General features: G+C 44.9%; 1 long non-coding RNA gene across 1 annotated transcript in view; it reads left to right on the forward strand.

Moving 5' to 3' along the window:
* Positions 1-10,535: 10,535 nt before the first annotated feature.
* The window catches only part of LOC123863844 (uncharacterized), a 118,801-nt gene continuing 107,608 nt past the window's right edge, over positions 10,536-21,728 (forward strand). Inside the window, exon 1 of the long non-coding RNA XR_010410675.1 lies at positions 10,536-10,853. This is a non-coding gene — a long non-coding RNA (uncharacterized LOC123863844). The remainder of the gene's footprint in view (positions 10,854-21,728) is intronic.

Consider the following 21,728-nt stretch of genomic DNA (forward strand, 5'->3'; position numbering starts at 1 on the left):
TTTAGAATATTCCTGAGTAAATGCAGACCTCTTACTCTCAAATCCCTGACAAACACCAATGGAAGTGGTAAAAGCACTTTTCCCTCTGGAAGATCTTCTGTGTCTCAATCAATAAGAGGAGTGATTTGTAAATTAACAAAGTCCTTGTTCGGTCAAGTGGCTCTATTCAAAATAATTTTACAAGTACTCAGAAATAGTTCATAGGTTTCCTTCTTTTTCTTTTTTTTCCCTTTTTTTAAATTATTATGTTATGTTAATCACCATACATTACATCATTAGTTTTTGATGTAGTGTTCCATGATTCATTGTTTGCATATAACACCCAGTGTTCCATGCAGAACGTGCCCTCTTTAATACCCATCACCAGGCTAACCCATCCTCCCACCCCGCTCCCCTCTAGAACCCTCAGTTTGTTTCTCAGAGTCCATCATCTCTCATGGTTCGTCTCCCCATCCGATTTCCTCCCCTTCGTTCTTCCCCTCCTGCTATCTTCTTCTTCTTTTTTTTAACATATAATGTATTATTTGTTTCAGAGGTACAGGTCTGTGATTCAACAGTCTTGCACAATTCACAGCGCTCACCATAGCACATACCCTCCCCAATGTCTATCACCCAGCCACCCCATCCCTCCCACCCCCCACTGCTCCAGCAACCCTCAGTTTGTTTCCTGAGATTAAGAATTCCTCATATCAGTGAGGTCATATGATACATGTCTTTCTCTGATTGACTTATTTTGCTCAGCATAACACTCTCCAGTTCCATCCACATCATTGCAAATGGCAAGATCTCATTCCTTTTGATGGCTGCATAATATTCCATTGTGTATATATATATATATATATATATATATATATATATACACCACATCTTCTTTATCCATTCATCTGTCGATGGACATCTTGGCTCTTTCCACAGTTTGGCTATTGTGGACATTGCTGCTATAAACATCAGGGTGCACGTACCCCTTCGGATCCCTACATTTGTATGTTTGGGGTAAATACCCAGCAGTGCAATTGCTGGATCATATGGTAGCTCTATTTTCAACTTTTTGAGGAACCTCCATACTGTTTTCCAGAGTGGCTGCACCAGCTTGCATTCCCACCAACAGTGTAGGAGGGTTCCCCTTTCTCTGCATCCCCGCCAAATCTGTCATTTCCTGACTTGTTCATTTTAGCCATTCTGACTGGTGTGAGATGATATCTCATTGAGGTTTTGATTTGGATTTCCCTGATGCTGAGCGATGTTGAGCACTTTTTCATGTGTCTGTTGGCCATTTGGATGTCTTCTTTGGAAAAATGTCTGTTCATGTCTTCTGCCCATTTCTTGATTGGATCATTTGTTCTTTGGGTGTTGAGTTTAAGAAGTTCTTTATAGATTTTGCATACTAGCCCTTTATCTGATATGTCATTTGCAAATATCTTCTCCCATTCCGATGGTTGTCTTTTGGTTTTGTTGACTGTTTCTTTTGCTGTGCAAATGCTTTTTATCTTGATGAGGTCCCAATAGTTCATTTTTGCCCTTGCTTCCCTTGCCTTTGGCGATGTTTCTAGGAAGAAGTTGCTGCAGCTGAGGTCGAAGAGGTTGCTGCCTGTGTTCTCCTTTAGGATTTTGATGGACTCCTGTCTCACCATAGCTTTCCTTCTTAAGAATACTAAACATTTCCCTTGTTTATATATTGATTTGCCTTACAAGCATTTTTCCCACTGAGAGTGCAAAAAAGTCCAGCCTGCTGGATGGAACACTGTGATTGCCTTGTGGTGGGTGAGGTCTCGCCCTGCAATCGAATAGGGCTCAGAGCCTTCATCCAGGCCAATGTGCTACCTGCTTGTTTGATTTTCATTTTTTCTTAAACAAGATAGTTCTTTATGGATGCAGAGAATACACTAAATTAACAATACCAATGGGAAAAGACACTGATGTTCAACACCTGGCATAAATAAAACATACCCTTTCTTAACTTATCTGGTCTTTCACTGGGACGGTTATTATTATTGTTGTTTTTATTATGCAATGGTTATCAACTGGGCTGCATATAATAATCACAGAGAAGCTTTAAAAACAAATAAAGAAAAATGATGCCAGGTCCCATCCCAGAACAAGTCTGAATTAAAATCTGAGTGGGACCCAGGAATCAGAAATGGTTAAGACTCCCTGAGGATATTCTTTTTTTTTTTTTTTTTTTTAAGAATTTGTTTATTTGACGGAGACACAGTGAGAGAGGGAACACAAGCAGGGGGAGTGGGAGACGGAGAAGCAGGCATCCCGCCGAACAGGGAGCCCAATGCAGGGCTCGATCCCAGGACCCTGGGATCATGACCTGAGCCAAAGGCAGATGCTTAACGACTGAGCCACCCAGGCACCCTTCCCTGAAGATATTCTAATGTGCCACCTAGACTGAGAACCACTGTTTTAGTATTTGTCTTTGACTTTTAGCCTAGGCCATCCGCAAATTACTATGCGTTCACTTGTGCAACCTAAAAATTCTCAAAATACGTGTGTTGGTTGGGGAGGATGGTGTTAAGGTGTACAATTAGCCATGCCCCCTAGGGGTGATTTGTATTTTATTTTAAATTTCAAATAATGTGAAAGGAGGGCTTGTGTCTGGGGCACGCAGAGTTAGCTCCTCCTGACTTGTGAGAGCCAATTGTTAAATTTTCAGGAATTGGGTGATACAGGGTGTTATTAAAAATTAAATTATATAAATTTAGGATTAAATAAATTCTGTTTAAAAATGGAGGTAATAAATACTCAAAATTCTTCACATCCTAATTATTTTACTACATTTTACTATTATCATGTTCTTGAGGTTACTTAGGTCTATTGTATAGAAACCCTAAACAATGGTGAGCTGCTGAGCATCGCTTCCCAACCACATTGGGTGATATCACAAGGTAGCTGGAAATCAGCTTCGGTAGGAGTATTTATACCATGGAAATTGGCAAGTGCTGCAAATTATGGCTTTGTCACTTGGAGATCCAGTTGTTAAATATTTGCCAGTGTGCCTACTGTCTTGGGTTAACTAAAGAGAAAGATGGTACCTGTGATTTCCTATTGTCCCGTACAGAATAGCTTCAGGTAGTGGAGAGAACTCTGTGCTGACCAGTCTGCTAATCATTTTAAGAGTATCGTCTCTGTCGGGGTGCCTGGGTGGCTCAGTCAGTTAAGCATCTGCCTTTGGCTCAGGTCATGATCCCAGGGTCCTGGGATTGAGCCCCACATTGGGCTCCCTGGTGGGGAGCCTACTTCTCCCTCTCCCTCTGCTGCTCCCCCGTTCGTGCTCTCTCTCTCTCTGTCAAATAAGTAAATAAAATTAAAAAAAAAAAAAAGAATATCATCTCTGTCCCTCAATTTCCCTCATCTCTAAAGCAGGTAAAAGTGTCATGCTTGCCCTTGTCATCTTATAAGATCATTGTGAAAGAAAAATTTATTTTACCTGTAAAGATAGTTCTGTGGTTTATGATTTGTGGTTTAACAAAAGGGCTGTAGAAAAGCGAATACATTGTAGATGAGGCATTGTTACGGAGTATGGAGGATCACAGGGTCTCCAGGGAACAGTCAACAGATATGAAGGCATATTTTTATATTTAATTCAGTGTTTGGCTGGATGTGAGGAGTGATGGAATAATGCGCCAATGCCCAACTCTGCATTCAGTGGCCTTTGGGGGGAATCTTGAAACACCGAAGCAGTTTTTCAGGTGGCACATTTTGGTTATGCTGGGAGAGTTGAGTGGCTAAATTAACTCACGGCTCAAGCTAAATGTTATTAATAACTCAGAATTTTATGTGAAGTCATTTGTAGGCTTTTTTTTTTCACGGAAAAATGTGTGAACAAAACGTAAAAGGATTCATTTAGCCCAAAGTCCTGTGATTTCAATGTGGGGCAGAGTGGTAAGTTGTCACTGTATTTCCTCAATTCTCACACTTGATCTGTAGTTGTGAACTCAGTTTGGTCCAGAAATGGAAAATGTCACTCTCATTCTTGCCCTACCGTGGCCATTAGACACAATCTTGAGTGGTCTCTACCCAGCTCTGGACTACAGACCCTTGGGGAAGTGTAAAATCATGGGTTGGATCTGAATACATTTCAACCCTCAAAGCTTTTTTTTTTTCCTGTCTTTTCTGTAAAATAAATAGTGACTATTTTCCAAATCCATACAGACACCGTTCCTAGGAGCCAAACACAATTTTATTTCAAAGCTTTACTGAATCCATAGTCTTTGGGTTATCAGGGCTTCCCTATGGTTACATGGGCTGTCCTCTGGCCCAAAGTGCCCAGCTGAGGAGCTCATACAAGAATTGAAACCAGCTCTAACTCCCTTCCACGAGCCACTTGTCCTACTTTGGGGCTGAGTCATCCCTGAGTGGCATCATTTTTTAATTGATCCATCTGGAAAGCCCTCTTTCAATTTCATAAATGCATGTAAGTACCGGCAAGGGCTCTGTGGGCATTATATATGTTCTAAGTCAGTTGACAGATACTAATAAACAACTACCAGAATACAGGTGTCCAAGTGTTTTGCCATCAGAAAAAGAAATCTTGGGGCACCTGGGTGGCTCCGTTGGTTAAGCGTCTGCCTTCGGCTCAGGTCATGATCCCAGGGTCCTGGGATCAAGCCCCATTGGGATCCCTACTCGTCGGGGAGTCTGTTGCTCCCTCTCCCTCTGCCGCTCCCCCTGCTTGTGCGTGCTCTCTCTCTCTGTCAAATAAATAAATAAAATCTTTTTTAAAAAAAGAAAAAGTAATCTTTATGCCTCGAAGGGTTGGAAAATACTGCGTGAGATCTTCAATCTGTTTGAACCCACATTTCCAATTCTCTGAGTTGTGTGTGTGTGTATGTGTGTGTGTGGTGTATGTGTGTGGGGGTGTACGCCAGTGTATGTGTGTGTATGAATGAAGTTGGAAGCTCACCCCCCAAATAGAGACCAGATTAACTGGATTTTACCAATCTCCATTCTTCCCCAGCTTCTGCTGAAGACTCTATTCATAACATGGTTGTCATGGACCCATCCACACTCTACCAGTTAACTTTTGCTGCACAAGACAGCCCAAGTCTTATGCTAAAACAATACACATTTATTATTTCTCATGATTCTATGGGTCAGCTAGATCAGCTGAGTTGGGGCTGGATGACCTAGAATGGCTTTGCTTACATGTCTGGTGGTTGGCTCTGTGACAGCTGGGGCAGTGGGGAAACTTGACCATGTATCTTTTGTCATTCAGCAGGCTAGCTTGGATTTACTCACTTACCTGTGAGGTTCCCAAGAGTGCAAGAGAGTTAGCCCTGATGCACAAACAGTCCGACAGCCTCTGCTTGCATCCTGTTTGCTCAAGTCACCATGGCAAAGCAAGTAGCAAGTCCAGCCCAGAGTCTGAGTAGGAGGACACGGCCAAACAGCATTGATAGAAATCGTGGCCATGTTTGCAAATTACCATGCTCATTGATTTTAAAGATATTAGGGAACAATATTCTACTTACAGTTTCTTTCTTTCTTTCTGTCTTTTTTTAAAGATTTATTTATTTGAGAGAGAGAGAGAGAGAGAGAGAGAGAGAGAGTCAGGAGGGGCAGAGGGAGAAGGAGAGAGAGAATCTTAAGCAGGCTCCACACCCAGGGCAGTGCCTGATGTGGGCTTGATCTCACGACCCTGAGATCATGACCTGAGCCAAAATCAGGAGTTGGAGGCCTAACCGACTCTGCCACCCAGGCACCACCTACTTCCTGTTTCTACTAGAGAAAAAGAACTGTTTCTTGCTTCGTCTAACATTATGGCTATGTAATTTTAAATTTTCTAGTAGCTACATTAAAAAAAGTAAAAAAGAAACAGACAAAATGAACTTTCACAATGTATTTTATTTAACTCAATATATCCAATGTCATCATTTCAGCATATAATCAATATAAAGAATCATGAGCTATTTTTCTTCCTTTTACTTTTTCATACTGAATCTTCCACATCTGGTGTACGTTTCACACTTAGAGTACATCTGAATTTGGACTAGCTGCATTTCAAGTGCAATAGCCACTGGGGCTGATGTCTACCACACTAAACAGCACAACTTTATTTTTTTAAAGGTTTTGTTTATTTATTTGACAGCCCAGAGGGTCTAAATCTATCTAAATCTATCTAAATCTATCTCTGACTTCCAAGCCTTCCACAATTGAGCCTCTACTGGCTCATTTGGACTGTTCTGCATTTGTGCAGTCTCCCTTCCCACCCTGCATACACACCATGTTAACCTGGGACTTGGAAGACATATTTCGCTCCTGTAATTTCACTCCTGTACTACCTACCCTTCCCGTGTCAGCTCACCAACTCTGAAAGATGGGCTTTTCTTTCTTTCCTGGTGCTGCTCTATCTCCAGAACCATTGCGAGGGTCTCAGGGACAAGAGCTATGCCAATGATTTCTCTTTATCTTCCCATACAGTCTTTTGGAGGTTCTTTCTTGGTGTCGGGAGCCCCATAAATCAGTGACCCATCTGAGCTGGCATCAGAGGAAAGATCAGGGCGCTCAAAGAAAGGGCACTGGACAATGGCCTCCGAAGCACCCTCTTCCTCTGAAAGGGAAGGAAGGCAGCTGGCTGAGCACATGACAAAGCAGCAGGCTCGGGGCAGCCTGGTACGTCAGAGGCCATCAAGGGATGTTTTGTTGGAAGAATGGATCAACTGTACTTCTAAGTCAGTTTGAGCCCAAAGCAGGGTGAGATTGACAGACTGCTCACCACACGCACAAAACAGACACACGTAGTATCTTGCAGATAATATGTAAATGCTGAGTGTAAACTCGGTGGCAGAATAAAAATGGATATTAATGGTTGACAACTAAAAACCGCTCAGTCTCGGAATGATCTTTTCCAACATTCTATTTTTCTATCTGAAAAGAATATATTTTCCAATGTCTTCTATGTTCCTCTGGTGAGAAAAAAAGCAATTAAAGACTCATTTTTGATTGATCCCTTCCAACATTTTACCTGTTTTTCTGTTCGAAGAAAGCGTATTTTTCAGCTTTTTTGGTTTTCCTCTGATGAAACATTGGAGCAGTTTTGGTTCTTGGGTTTGTTTTTTTTTTTTCCATGTAATTAAGCTGATTAGTATCCCATATGGAGTGGAAACAATTGGTTTCACGTACACTGGTGTACAGTTACCCACAGAGCTGTAATTGTTTACATGTTTCCCATTTCCTTGTGGAAATTTTTAGACTTTGTTAGATAAAGATCTGGCAGACTTGAACTCTGTGAACATTACAGCCTCTGGTTATCAGACATGCCTGTATCCTGTTCAGTGGTATGAGATGAAATAGGTATTCTACAGTTTTGTACAGAAGGAACTTTGAAGATGCTCGCCCAGCATCCATTTCCTTTTGCCTGTTTCTGGCAGCCCCCTGATTTTTGTTCAGGGAGTTCTGCTCAGGCCCATGCGGCCTGAGGTTTAGGGAGTCACCTCCACACTGCAACAGCGTGGGCTTGACTGGTCTGAGAATCCTGCCCCCTTGCCACAGAGATTCATTAGACGAGGAATCCAGACCTGAGACAATTAGTGTGTGGCATTCCTCAGGCCATGGGGATTGGTTCAGGAAGGGGCATCTGACCAAATTCTGGCCAATGAGATGAAATGGAAGGTTTGGCAGGAGTTTTGGGGTAAGAGGGTCTCGGTCTTAAGAGTGGTGTTACTGAGCCAAGTGGTCCCTCTTCCTGTGGACAGTGTTATGGTCAGACTGAAAAGCTAGGAGATGCTATGGTCACCTTGCTGTTGGCTTGAGTATGTTGCCAACCCAGAAAAGAGGGACGGACCAAGCAAATGATAGAGAGGCACTTTGGAGGCTGATGGAACCACACTTGATGGCCACTCAGCATCTGGACTCTTCTAGTTACGTGGGCCAGCAAATCCCCCTTTAGGGTGTGAGCCGGTGAAGTGGAGTTTCTGTCACTTTCTGCCAAAAGCATCACTACTGATATAGACGATTTTACCAAAGAAATGTGAATCGAAAAATGAGAAGTCAGGTTAACATAAACGTGTAGATGTGCATAGGAAATACAACGGAAAGCAGACCTGGGTGGCGTATAGTGTCCTGCCACCCCTACCCCTACCTCCTATCTTCCGAATGAAGAGATGAGCTCCTGGAGTTTCAACAAAGCTTTGAAGTGACATAGCCTTAGCATTCCTGCTGGGCGTATAAACCTGAGCTATCCACAAAAATCCGTCCTTTGACAACTTCCTTCAGAAAAGTTCTACGGGCAACTTGGTATCTGAACTTACCTTCACCTAATCTTAGCAGCTAAGCCCTAGGCCTCCTACTTTTTTGCTGTAGTTCTTGTAAAATATTTGAACAGAAAATAGTTTGGTGTATCTCCTGGTTTTTGACGCAGGTTCTGTCTTGATAACCTTGCCCTTTTTCTTGAAGTGGCTTGGTTTTTCTTTATGAAGAAATGCTTAAGAAGATAAGTCTTTCCCTTCCCTAGACGTGAGCATGGCACCCCGATAAAAATAGTGTAGTCAAATTCTGTCTGAACCTCACTCTGTATTCCCAAGCAACTTGTCAAGATATTTTGCTAAACATCTTGGGAGTTCTCCTGCCAAGAATTCTGGTGGCAGTTGTCAGGCTATAAAATTGCAATCTCCTGATTACCAATGAATGAACAAATGAATGGTCTCTCCAGTGAGGGATGACATCATACTGTATAGATTTACTGCTACTCTTTTGAAGAATCTATTGCAGTCCTGGTTTAGAGTGCTACTATATTTATTTATTTATTTATTTATTTATTTATTTATTTATTCACTTTTAAGAGAAGGAGAGAGGGGTGGGGACGGGGAGAGGGAGAGAGAGAATCTTAAGCAGGCTTCATGCCCAGTGCAGAGCCTGACACAGGGCTCGATCCCACAACCCTGAGATCATGACATGAGCTGAAATCAAGAGTCAGATGCTTAACCAACTGAGCCACCCAGGCACCCCTTCCTTTATCTTTTAAAATGGCTCTGAACTTTCTGAAGTTTAATAATTAGAATGGAATATTTTACAAACTTTCCTCAATATTCACCAATGAGTATTATATCATTATTTACCATGCAACTATTATTTTGACACATTGCAAAGCACTGGAAATATGGCCAGAGTTACATTTGCCTAATTATCTAACCCTGGAGTTTCTTTTTAAAGGGAATGGTGTGGACAAAGGGAATGCATAAAGCATATTTCAGGGAAGAGTGAATTGACCAGTCTGGCCAGAGTAGAGAACAATGGGGAATTTTTTTCACAAGGTAATGTAGAAAATCTTAAAACCCAAACCAAGAAGTTTGGATTTTTCTCTCATAGGTGTGTGGTCCTAGGTATGGGAGGAATGAGGACTGCAGGCCTTAAGAAGGTGAATCTGGTTGCAGAGTGCACGACCCTGAGGCTGGGGCCCATTTCGGATGACATGAAGTGGTCCATGTGCAGCTGGAACAGCATGACTGCAAGTGTGGCAAGAACAGTGGGAATGATGAACGAAGATGTTAGGAGGACAAAGAATTGACTTCCCTTGGGGACCAACTGGATAAGAAAGGCATTAAGAGGGCATCAAAAGTGATCCTAAGGCTCCAAGCCTCCATAATGTGTGGGTGAAATTACCACTGGAAAAGTCAGGAAATGCAAAAAGGGGAGGCAATATTAGGATAAGAAAAGGAATCTGTTTCCTGAACGACTGAGTTTGAGGTGACAGTAGGACAATGAGGTAACGCTGCCCATCAGGCTGTTGGAAAGATGTGACTAGAGGTGAGAAGAACAGTCGGCTGGAAATAAGATCTGGGAGCTGTTGCCTCCTCAATTTCTCTTTCCTTCCGAGTAAAATCCCACCTGTGTTTGGGTTGCAATGGCCCAGATGGAGAGGATAAGTCATGACTGGCCAAAGTCCAAATATGATAACTTAATTCCCTTTGGTTGGTCAAGCAGTTCTGGCCAATGGCCAAGGGGCTTCTAGGAAGGATTTTCTTCCTGATAAAACAGACCACCATGAGAAGGCCAATTTGCTTCCATCTCTTTCCTTCCTGCTTGTGATCCTATCAGGAGAGAATGGGATTGTTGGAGAGATGTGCCTTGGCACATTGAGAGGTATGGCTGCCACGCAGATGGCGACAAAGGGGAAAGATGGTAAGAAGAAGCTTTGGTCACTGGTGTCCTTGTTGGTCTGCCGAACAAAGTCTGGAATTGCCTACACCCAGCCTTCTTGTTACACATAAGTTTATTAAATGCCTTCATTACTTACGTTACAGCTAGCTGGTATTTTATTACCTTCCCCTGAACATATCTCAACTGAAACAGGTGTAATTACTAATGTCCGTGAGAATGGACGTGAGCTGAGAGGGAGGGAGTAAGAGAAAGACAAAGCCTGGAGATACACCCATATTTAGGGGATGGAAGCTTTTCACTAATTAAACTTTGAGATTTTTAATAAAAAAAGCTACGTAGGAAACGTGTTGTGATTATGAAAACATACCACACACAAACACACACGCCTACACCCTCACTCCTCGAACCACATATTCCAGAGAGCGTACGTTCCAAATGAAAGGGCAAAAAGGAGATGGGTTTCAGTTTGGAGCTACAGGAGGGCAATTATTTCTCTAATGTGATTTGCTTCCTGTAGCTAAAACGGAGTCCCTTCAAATGAGATTGTTTGCTAAGTGAGGCGTCTCCTTCCTCTTTCACCCTTGGATGAATTAGGGAGCAAGAGGAATCAGTCAAGGTTCCTCGCTGTGATGGGCTAAGGAGCTCTGTGCATTCCCTGTGGATAGCGGTCTGCTGCTGGAGAGGCCACAGGCTGGAGCAAGGAGCTGACTCACAGGGTAGGGAGAAAATGGCCTGGATCTTTCACAGAGGTAAGCAGTGTCCGATTGCGCTGGAGGGGAGGGGAGGCGGGGAGGGAGAGGTTGTGACAAAGAAAGCCCTATCTATTCCACCGAGCAATTAATGCCATTATTTTTCTTCAAAAAGCAGTTTCTCTTCAGCCATTGAGGATCATTTAGCCCTCATCTTGACAGAATGTACTAATGACTGCTAATGGATACATTCTTGTAATAAATGAAGAGGCACAGGAAAATTGCCCGATATTAAACAGAGTCCCACATGTCTTATCTGAGCCTATAATGGCCCTATCAAGTGACCTAAGTGAAAGAAATGTGACTCTTCAGGGGTTAAAGGAGTCTATTTCTCCTTAGTGCAATATAAATTCACTGCTAGGAGGAATAGTAATTCATTGGTCTATCCTAAGAAATGTGTAAAAGGGGGGCCATATCTCAAGTTAAATGATGCATTTCCTATTGGTAGCAAAGAAAATATGCAATAGAACCTCTGTGCACTGTGGATTTATATAAATAGCCTCTTATCTGGCAATGGAGCCCGAAACTCTTTTGGGTCTCTGATCCTTGACATTTCAGCCCTGAAGTCAAAGAGCCTGGTAATTTGTCATGAAGTTTGTCCATTCTTTTTTTTTTTCAGTACCTTCCAGGGTGGTTTTTGTTGGTGGGTTTGGTTTGGTAATTTTAAACTCTATTCTTGGAAATGTTTCTCAAGATTCAAGTAATCCCTACTACTCTACTTTTGGGGGGCACTTCTTAAAACTTATAAAGAAGTCCAATATATCAGTAAGAAAAAGACAAACAACCCAAAAGAAAAGTGGACAAGAGAAATGAACTAGAAAATTAAGAAGAAACGGCCAATAATCATGTGAAAAGATGAATGATCTGCATTACAGTTTCTGCAACTTTCTGTTTTCATGCAACACTATGACTCTAAGCTTCATCCATTCATGTTTTGTGTGTGGCAACATTCATTTTCACTGTTGTAATAATATTTCTTTGGGTGAGTCTACGATTCTATTCTCCCACGTAAGCATGAGTCTATAATTATAATGCTCAAAAACAGCTGCAAATCACATAATAGATTACAAAAAAAATACTTGACAAAACGATTTTTAAAAAGCAAAGTAATGATAAAAACAAATTGCAGGATAATATTTCCTTGGGGAAAGGGGAGCTTGACACCGGGGATGGGATGAGAGAATGTATCTGTTGTCTATTGCTGTGTAACGGATCACGCCAAAACTTAGTGGCTTAAAACAAAAATCAATTGCTCGTGATTCTCTGAGTCAACACCTCAAGCAGGGCTCAGCAGGGCTGGCTTGTCTCTGTTCCACACAGAACCATCTGGTTCTGTCAAGTGACTGCATTCAGTTGCCCTGGGCTGCAGGGTCAAGATGGCCTCACCCGCCCGGCTGCCGTGCCTCGGGCCTTTCCCTCTTGGCTTCTCTCTCCATGTGGTGTCTCATCCTCCAGGTCTTCTTTTTCCACGTGGTCTTTCCCTCCAGCATGGTAGCCCGGAGTTCTTTACAAGGAGAAGGCACCCACACAATACTTGTTTAATTAAAACTTGATGGCAATTAAAATATATTACCTAATGAAGGAGTGCTCTGGGACCAGATACTTTTTGGAAATGCTGTCTGTATATAGCATCCCCTCTTAGAGATTCATAATGAAAAACAAACAAACAAAAAAGCTTCCTAAAGGCTCTGCGAAGTCTTGCAATGAGCAAAGAAGAAAAGACCTTTGGTGAAAGCAGCTGGTACGCAAAGGCAGAAGTGCTCCATCTTCTCTGTCCTCAGGGATAGAGCAAGGTAGGCCTGGGTTAGAGAAAGCTAGAAGGCTTGGGCCTGCCTTAGGAGAACCTCCTCATCATTTGAACTCCGCTATTTCTGCCCCTTTCTGGGTACAGTGTAACCGGGGGTGGCTCTTTCTGACTGCCGAGGCCGGCTGCACGCATGTAAAGCCTGCAGGAAATGGCCTCGAGGTCAGAGAGTCAATGATGCTGCTTCTGGAATCAGGTCACCTAGGTCTCTGCTGCTCCCCACTGCTCTGCCATGACCTGGTCTTCAATGAGCTCATCTTCCTGCCTCCTAGCTCTCATTTGCTTTAACCCCTCTGACCTGCTTTGATCAATGATCCTGACCTCTTTATATTCGTGGACCTTCCGTTTGTCCCTTCTGCCTGGTGACCAAAAGCTCCTAGGACTTGCTTTTCTCTCTTCCTTTCCTTTTATTAATCTGAAAGTGACTCCATGCCAGTTTCAACAAACTCAAATAAGACCCCAAAATGAAAGCCTCCCCTTGTCTGTTCCCATCCCATTGTCCCACTGTCAACAGCTGAGTTTCCTTCGAGATGATTTTCTGTTTACATAGACACACATATGCGTGTGTGTGTGTATATTTGAACAAAATGGGCACGAACTTCCATAATCTTCCTTTCCATTTACTATTATATCATGTACATAGAGTCTTTCCAAGTCGGTGCATAAAGACTCATGTAACTCTTTTTAATAGCTGCAGTACTCCAAGGTACTGAGCTTCCTTGATTTATTTAACCATTTCCCTCTTGACCAACATTTATGTTGCTCCTTATTTTCTACCACTGTAACCAGCATGGCAGTGATCCTCCTTGTACATTAATCTTTGCACATTCATGAGAGTGCTCTGAGAAACAAGTTTCCAGAAGAAGCAGTGCTGGATCTCAGGGCATGCCTTGCCATCCCTGTCCCACTGCCCTTTTGACCCTGATGTCCTAGAGACCTTGGCTGTCAACCACCTGTGTGCCCGGACCACTCTACAGCTCACCCATTCCAGGACCTGTCTTCCTTGCCCCTCCTTGGAGAACCAATCCCTCATGGCCTGCTCTCTGGAGCTTTGCCCTCGCAGCCTGAGTTGCTCTTGTCGGTTGATAGCTAAGCCTCAGTTCCTGCCCTTGCCACATTGTGTCATTGCGATTTTCCTACTTGTCTAATCTCCCCACTAGTCCAGAAATTTCCAAAGGCTCCATCAGTGTCCGGCACAGGGCTTGGAACTCACGAAATGAATGGTTGAATTCATTAGCCAGTTTAAGTGAACTCATACTGTGCTAAACAGCTATGAACAGAACCAAGTTCCCTGTTCTTGAGTGGGCGGAGACACAGTCAACACATAATCGTAAATCATTGGTCAGATGATTTGGTGCCATAAGTGCCGGAAAGAAAAGGTGAGGTGGATCTGGCGCTGGAGAAAGCTATTACTCACAGATGGATGGATTTTGAGCAGAGACCTAAAGGAGGTAAAGCACTGAGGCTGCTGATTGTCTGGGAAGAACTTTCCAGCCGTGGATGTATGAGTGACCAAGGGAGGCCAGGTAGAGGGCTCCTCACTCCCCGGTATGACAGGAGGATTCCCCAGAGGCCAAAAGGATCAAAACAAAGCTAACTCGGTTTGGGAGCCTAACATGGATGTTCCAGCTTGGATTCCCAGGAAGAGCCCCCAGAGACTAGTGCGTAGAAGGTTTATGAGGGGAAAGGAAGGGACTTGTGGGGAAAGACAGCGAGACTGGACAGAGGGAAAAGTCTCAGAGGGGGTGTCCATCAACCCCTGGGAGTTCTGAAGCCAGATGACCCTTCAGAGTGGTCCCAAATCGGAGTGAGGGGGCCCGACCTTTTTGCCTCGCCTCAGTCAGTCATCAGGTACCAGCCACGCAGGAAGGGGTACAGCCTTGGGTGCAGCAGTGTATTTTAGCCATTGCCAGCCCCAAGGAGGGTCACAGCTGAAGGGCTGGCTGCGGACACACTCTCAGCAGCTGAGGGGGTGAATCCTTTGCTCCTGAAGAAGGTGCTGGGTGGGCCCGCACAGTGCTTATCACAGGTGAGATAGGTGGCCTTTGGAGAGAAAGGAAGAGGAAAAGTTGATGGCCTGGGCCCCTTTGCTTGCAGAGTCCTTTTCCCTTCCCCAGCTGACATCTGCAGGCGGCATTCCTCCAGCTTCTGTAGGAGCGCCTCAGGCTCGGTGTTAGCTGTTTCTGGCCAGGCCAGTAGGAGCCTTGGGCAGGATCTCCGGAGCCCCTGGGCTCTGGTGAAAGTACTGTGGTAAACGCCAAATGCTCAGATCTCCTTCAAGGAAGGACTTGCTGCCCCACGGCAGGGGATGCAGTCAGCAGCTGGCTTTCAGTCGTCAGCTCCCGCAGGGTCAGCCTGGCTGGAGGTCATGCCTTTCCAAAGCAGCCCACAGCTGGCGACCGAGGGGGATGGGGTAGTCAATGCCTCGCCATGTTGGCTTGATGCTGGACACTCGAGTGGGCAACCCCCCTCCCCCCGGACTTGGCTGAGCTTTAGTCTGCAAGGCAGTGCCCTTTCTTCCTCTGACGTCCTGCTTCTTCTCCTTCCCGTTCCCAGGGGTTGACCCCTAGTAAGGGTCTTACACCCCAAACTATGCTTAGGTCTGCTTTTGGAGAGTCCAACCTACAATACCACTTCTTCCCCCTGTCCTTCCTGCCTTGAAGCCTAGTGGCTTCCTATGGTGCTGATCTCTGGGGGGCCCCACCATGCCCGTTTGGCTGCCCAGATTTTCCATTGCCTGTGTAACCAATTCACTGCATTACATCCCCGTCTGCTCAGATACTTAGATTGAGTTCGGTTTTTCTGGTTAGACTCTGCCTGGTATACTGAGTTTCACATGTAAATTCAAGTTCACATTCTCGCCTCCTCTCTTTAGCAATTGTGTTTTAAAGGGCTCCCTGACTTACACAAAAATATTTAAAAATACAATCCTTTCCTTGGTCTCAGGGCCACCTGTCAGTTGGAGACTTGTGACATTGGACCCTTTGAAAGCAAGGACAGAGCCAACCACGGAGGTGTAGCATACACAGGTAAAACCAGTCACTAGCAGGCAAACCAGCACCCCACATGGTACTCAGACCGGATGGCCCAGCACTGCTCCTCAGAACCACCTGCTCCTGGCTGTCATCTGTGACTCCAGCTGAGTTTAGACATACAGATCTCCCTCATGTTATGATGGGGGTGATGTCCTGACATAACCTCATAAGTTGAAAATATTGAAAATTGAAAATGCATCTAATACATGTAACCTTAGCCTAGCCTAATTTAAACATGCTCAGAACACTAATCAGCCTGTAGTTGGGCAAAATCACGTAACGCAAAGTCTATTTGATAATAAAGTGTTGGGTATCTCATGGAATTTATTGAATACTGTCCTGAGAGTGAAACACAGAGTGGTTGTGAATGTATTGGCTGTGCACCCTCGTGACCAGGAGCCCCGGCTTGCTGCCACTGCCCAGCAGTGCGAGGGAGGATGGGATTGCATATCAGTAGCCCAGAAATCAAACTTCAACATTCAAAGTGCTGTTTCTACTGAATGCATATTGCTTTTGCACCATCAAAAACCGAAAGATCTAAGTCGATCCGTCATTAGTTAAGTCAGGGACCATCTGTAGGAGGCACCAGTGATCCCTGAGCTGGGCTCTGGTTCCTTTATACTGACCTCTCTTCTCCTCCCCGACTGTCGCTGTGTCTGGTTCCGAGGTCGGCTGGCGTCTCTGCTCCACACTTCCTGGCTCTCTCCTAAAGGCCAGGCTGGGACTAGGGTGAAGCCAGCAGGAGTCTAGGGCACACAGCTTCTGGAAGAGTCCCTGGTAGGCTGGTGCACCTGCAGGGTCTCTTTGGAGTGGTAAGACGGGAAGCTTGCACTGAGGCTGGTCAGAGGCTGGGAGTAGAAGGGGAGCCCCCGTATCAGCCAGAGCACAATCGGGAGATAGAAATTACACCGGTTTGTTTTCACAAGAGAGGACTAGATTGACATAATTGTTAATTAGGTCGTTGAAAAGGCAAGCACTCTAAGGTATCATGGAGGTAGTGACTACGGGAAGTAGCCGCCGCTCCTCGGGCTTTGGGGGGGCTTGAAGAAGAGATTGACATTATTAATCTGGGGACTGGGACCCCAACCTCTGAGAAGTGGGTGCCACTCAGAGCTTGCTGGTGTCTCTGAGGGCCCCCTGAGGTGGGCTGTACAGTGTTGAAGAAATTGCAAACTGTATTCAGCTGCAGCCACAGGACGTGCTATAGCTGGGGCAATGCTTATAGGAACAGGAACTCAAGGGGAAGCAAACTTGAGCGAACAAGCGTTTGCCTCTTCCTTCAGCCGTGCAAGCGCCCTCTAGCACCCCCTATTGGCAGAACCTGGCAAGGAGCCGCTGACATAGCAGGAATTTAGTGTGTGGAGTCCCAGACCCCCCGGGGTCACCAAGCTGAGTACAGAAGGGTGGGTTTGAAGTCAAGAGACAAGAGCTCTGAATAACTGGCATACTTTCCCAAAGAGTTAATTAATATCCAAGGAGTCACAGAAAGAAGTGTCCTGTGACCTGGCCGGCACGGGCTGATCCAAGAACAGAAGACAGCTCTTTGGGGCCCAGCCCGTGACTGGAGATTCAGTTTGCAAACAGGAATCAGCAGGTCTGAGTGATAATATCAAGATCTCGAGATTGTTTGGTGACAGGCAGGAGTCCTGCTAGAGCTACAAGAATTTGGCAATACTGATGCAGTAAACCACCAGTTTCCATGTCTTTCTTCCTACCCAGTCCCCACCCACCACACACACACACACACACACACTCCTCTTTCGTTGTTGTGTCTGCATTGTAGAATACAATGGTTACACTTTCAACCACCTCTCTCGATGGCATACCTATCACATTATTTTTTAAGTAAGTTCTATGCCCAGCGACTGTATTTGTTATCTGCTGTTGCATAACAAATCACCCCCAAATTTAGCAGTGTAAAACAACCCACATTTATTATTACTAAGTTAATAATCATCATAGTTATCATGATCTCGCTGTTTCTGTGGGGCAGTTTCCCTTGCCGTTCAGAGCGTCTCTCAAGGTTGCAGGAAGGTGCATCAGGGCTGCCTGCATCTCAAAGCTCAGTTTGGGGGAGCATCCTCTTCCAAGCCCACTTGCGTGGCTGTTGGCCAGTCTCAGGTTCTCGCTGGCTGTTGGCAGGAGGCCTGCTTCAGTTCCTGGTCATGTGGGTCCCTCCACACGGCAGCTGAAAACATGGCAGCTGGCTTTTCCCAGAGAGCAAGAGAGCATGAGGGACGGCCAGACGGACAGAAGTCACAGGCGTTTTCTTAATCTCAGAAGGGACATCCATCACTTTTGTTGTATTCTATTTGTCCAGTGTGCACTGGAGGGGAAGGGATGACAGGAAAGCCCGAGTCCTGGGAGTTCTGGGAAGTGGGGAATCCTCTGAGCCAGCGCCATTTTAGAGGCTGCCCACCACAGTTGCTTTTCTCACCATGACTCAGGCCCCAGTTGCACTAAATTTTCAAGAGTAGCAGATATCCGGGCGCCTGGGTGGCTCAGTTGGTTGGGCGACTGCCTTCGGCTCAGGTCATGATCCTGGAGTCCCGGGATCGAGTCCCGCATCGGGCTCCCTGCTCGGCAGGGAGTCTGCTTCTCCCTCTGACCCTCTTCCCTCTCATGCTCTCTGTCTCTCATTCTCTCTCTCTCAAATAAATAAATAAAATCTTTAAAAAAAAAAAAAAAAAAAAAAAAAAAAAAAAAAAAAAAAGAGTAGCAGATATCCATTGTGCGTGACGAACAGACTATGCAGACTCAGTTGCATACATGTTGAGTCTCCTGTTCTAATGAAATTACACCTTATAACGAAGTTAGTGGAAGGCATACATAATGATACACGTAAGTTTATGGCACTGGTTAGGCGCCCCTGGTAGAAGGCTCACCAAAATGACTGTAATTAGTATCCTTCTACATAGCCAAACCCATTTAACTTTGCTGATTTGTTTAGGTTGCCTGTGTCTTTCATCAGCCTCCATGTTGATAATTTTCCCAGCAACCACCTACCACTTAATTATCACCCCACACGTGAACTCCGACACTCACATAAACTAAACAACAAAGATCCTGGATCTTCCCAGAGCTTTCCCTTTCTCCCTGCTCCCCAAACAAAAACTCCCAAGCAGTAACAGGCTTCGGTAGCAACAACTGGGTCCACAGGCTGTGAACTGAATTTCTCAGGGGAGATGTTGACATAGTAGAGAGCTTGGTGAGAACAGCTCAAGCCCTCCGGTCTACCTGAATTAAGGAGGGCTGCCTCCATCTCTCCCCTCATCAGCTGCATATTGCTTGGGCAACCTCCACAGGGAATAAAGTCTTTAGACTTTTGACAGCCACAGAAAAAGAAAATATGCCAATTGAGGCAAGAGAACATACTGGTACTGAATGAGCTTCAGTTATTTGGGACCTGTTGTCAGATCCTTTATTGTATTGATGGGAAAGAAGGAGGAAGAAGGCACACCAGAGAGGTGTAGGAACCGGTGGGCTACAGATCCACAAAGTCAGGGTTCACAGATAAGATGCAGGACATCCAATTAAATTAGAATTTCATTTCAGAAATGAAAAATAAAATTTTAAAGTATAAGACTATCCCACGAAATACTTGGGATAGACTTACACTAAAAAGGATCTCTCTCTTTTTTTTTATCTGAAATTCAAATTTAACTGAGCATCCTCTATTTTTATTTGCTAAATCTGGAAACTCTACTAAAGATTGATCTCTCACACTCCCCTTTTGTCCCAGAACCTGTCATCATCTTGAGGGTCATGTTGCTTTGGGGCCAAAGGGGTTTCCTGCCCTTTCCAGTGGCCATGATCCTGGCATTAATTACCACCCTCTCCTGCTGCTCTCTGCCTTCTGTCCCCAGTCCCCCAGGCCCCAGAGCCACAGTGCCACCAGCCCCAGGCAGCTGCAGGGGCAGCATGTCGCAGGAGATGCCACACCCTCATCTGAGGTCCCTCTGCCCCTCTCTGGAGGGCTCCACAGCACTTGGCCCCTACCCCTCTGAGTCTCCTGATGTGAGTGTATGTAAATCCAGCAGGACAGATTTTAAGAGGACAAGAGAACTCTAGGTATCGGTTTAAACATGGGCAAAACATTTCTTGCTGAGCGGTTCATGTTAAAAGGGATTTAGTTTGCCCCTTGGTGAACAGTCTGGGAGGGGAGCTGGAAACCTCCTGTAGGGCTTCTTCCAAAATTGGCCTTTCGGGTTTCACAGCACCATGGCTCCTGTTTTAGTGGCCAAGTTTTTTTGATTAACAAAGTAGAAGGAACGACAAGAAATATTCACGTTTTCATGGTGGAAGAGGAAAGCAAAATTCGGGTCTCCGAGGTTTCTAAGAAACCAGAAAAAATCAGGTTCCTTTACATGCTAATCTCTCTCTCCAGTTTGCTGTCTGTCCTTCTCTCTGACTGCAGTGTGGGTGAAACAGTGGCCTGCCACTGGGAGAGAGCTATTCTCCTCGCCAGTTGCCCAAACAATGGAAATTTCCTGGATTCTTTGCTGCAGTTCGGTTAATGGACATATGCTGACTTTTTAAAAGCTAGTTGTTACTAGGGGGCAAAAAGAAGTACAAGAGAAAAATGCTTACCTTCAGACCCTCCAATGTAGGCAGAAAAAGTCTTCCTAAAGAAATCAACAACAATGACAAAAATGCTCATGCTGCGCTTCAACAATCTGGATCCTGTTCTTGCACGGCAGGTTACTCGGTCCCAGGTGGGATGCTGAGACAGGGAGGACAGAAGGACCAACATAGCATCTTATTATCAGAACCGGGGTCCAGCACTGGGCCAAAGTGTTCCTGCTGTCTGGCTAAGCTCATCTCCCACACCTTCTGCCTTCCCCTCCTCTGCTCCAGCACCATTTGCTACTCATTGTTCTCTGACTTCTCAGGCTGTTTCTCCCCTCTGTGCCCATACCTTCTGTCCCTTCTGTCCCACCATCTCCATTCCATTTCCCTGTTGATTGACATTCAACTTGGGAAAGGCTTCCTCCGGGCAGCCCCTGACCCTGACCCTCCCAGGTTGTGTTAGCTGTCCTACCGGTGTGCTCCTCAGCCCAGCTCCATCACTGCATGAATCGCAGCATTCAGTGCCTACTGGCTTTGGTCTCAGTCTCCTCCATAGGTGTCTGAACACCTTGAGGTCGGAGACTATGTCTTGTTCATCTCTGTAGACCCATGTCTAACACAGCGCCTCTTCCACATCAGGCACGCAGGTGCTCTTGAAATGATCTTGAAATACTTGATAATGAGTTCCCGTGTTGACTGAAGCTCGTCAGTCATGCCCACCTGCAGATTATTGTGACAATCATAATGTGGGCCTAGGCACTATTCAAGATTTCTAAAGGCCTGCTGGATGTAACACATTTACCCAGGTTAAGAACCCCCCTGACTAAAATGTCCACTTGCATGGTTTCTGGCTGGAATTCTGTTAATCCTCTCTGATGACCCCAGGCTTTTCATGAGAAGATACAGTTGGCTGTCAGGACATACTTGTCCTTTAAGAAAAATGTGCAAATTATCACAATCTTCTTTCTTTCTTTTATATGAAAACTTAGCTGCACATGATAAAAAAGAAAACTTTTTTGGTGGGGTAAAGGTGAGGTGCCAACTTTATGTCATGGTTCATTCATTGATTCATTCAAGTTTACTGAGCACCTGTTACATACTGGGCACTGTTTTCAGGCTCCAGACATAGCAGGGGACAAGATAGACGAGATCCTTTCCTCTTGGAGTTTGAGAAAGAGATAATAAACCAATAAACACATAAGAAAATATCTGATAATAGTAAGTGCTACTCAAAGAATGAAATCAGAGGGATGGACTAGACTGGGTGGCAGGGAAGGCCTTTGCCAGGTTATGTTTTGTTTTTTTTTTTTTTAAAGATTTTATTTATTTATTTGAGAGAGAGAGGCAGAGGGAGAAGCAGGCTCCCTGCTGAGCCCAATGTGGGGCTCGATCCCAGGACCCTGGGATCATGACCTGAGCTGAAGGCAGACGGTCAATGAACTGAGCCACCCAGGCACCCCTGCCAGG

Source organism: Mirounga angustirostris, unplaced genomic scaffold (genome assembly GCF_029215605.1).
Source record: "Mirounga angustirostris isolate CCGP_5_RB_7025 unplaced genomic scaffold, mMirAng1.0.hap1 SCAF_1, whole genome shotgun sequence".
Classification (NCBI taxonomy): Eukaryota; Metazoa; Chordata; class Mammalia; order Carnivora; family Phocidae; genus Mirounga; species Mirounga angustirostris.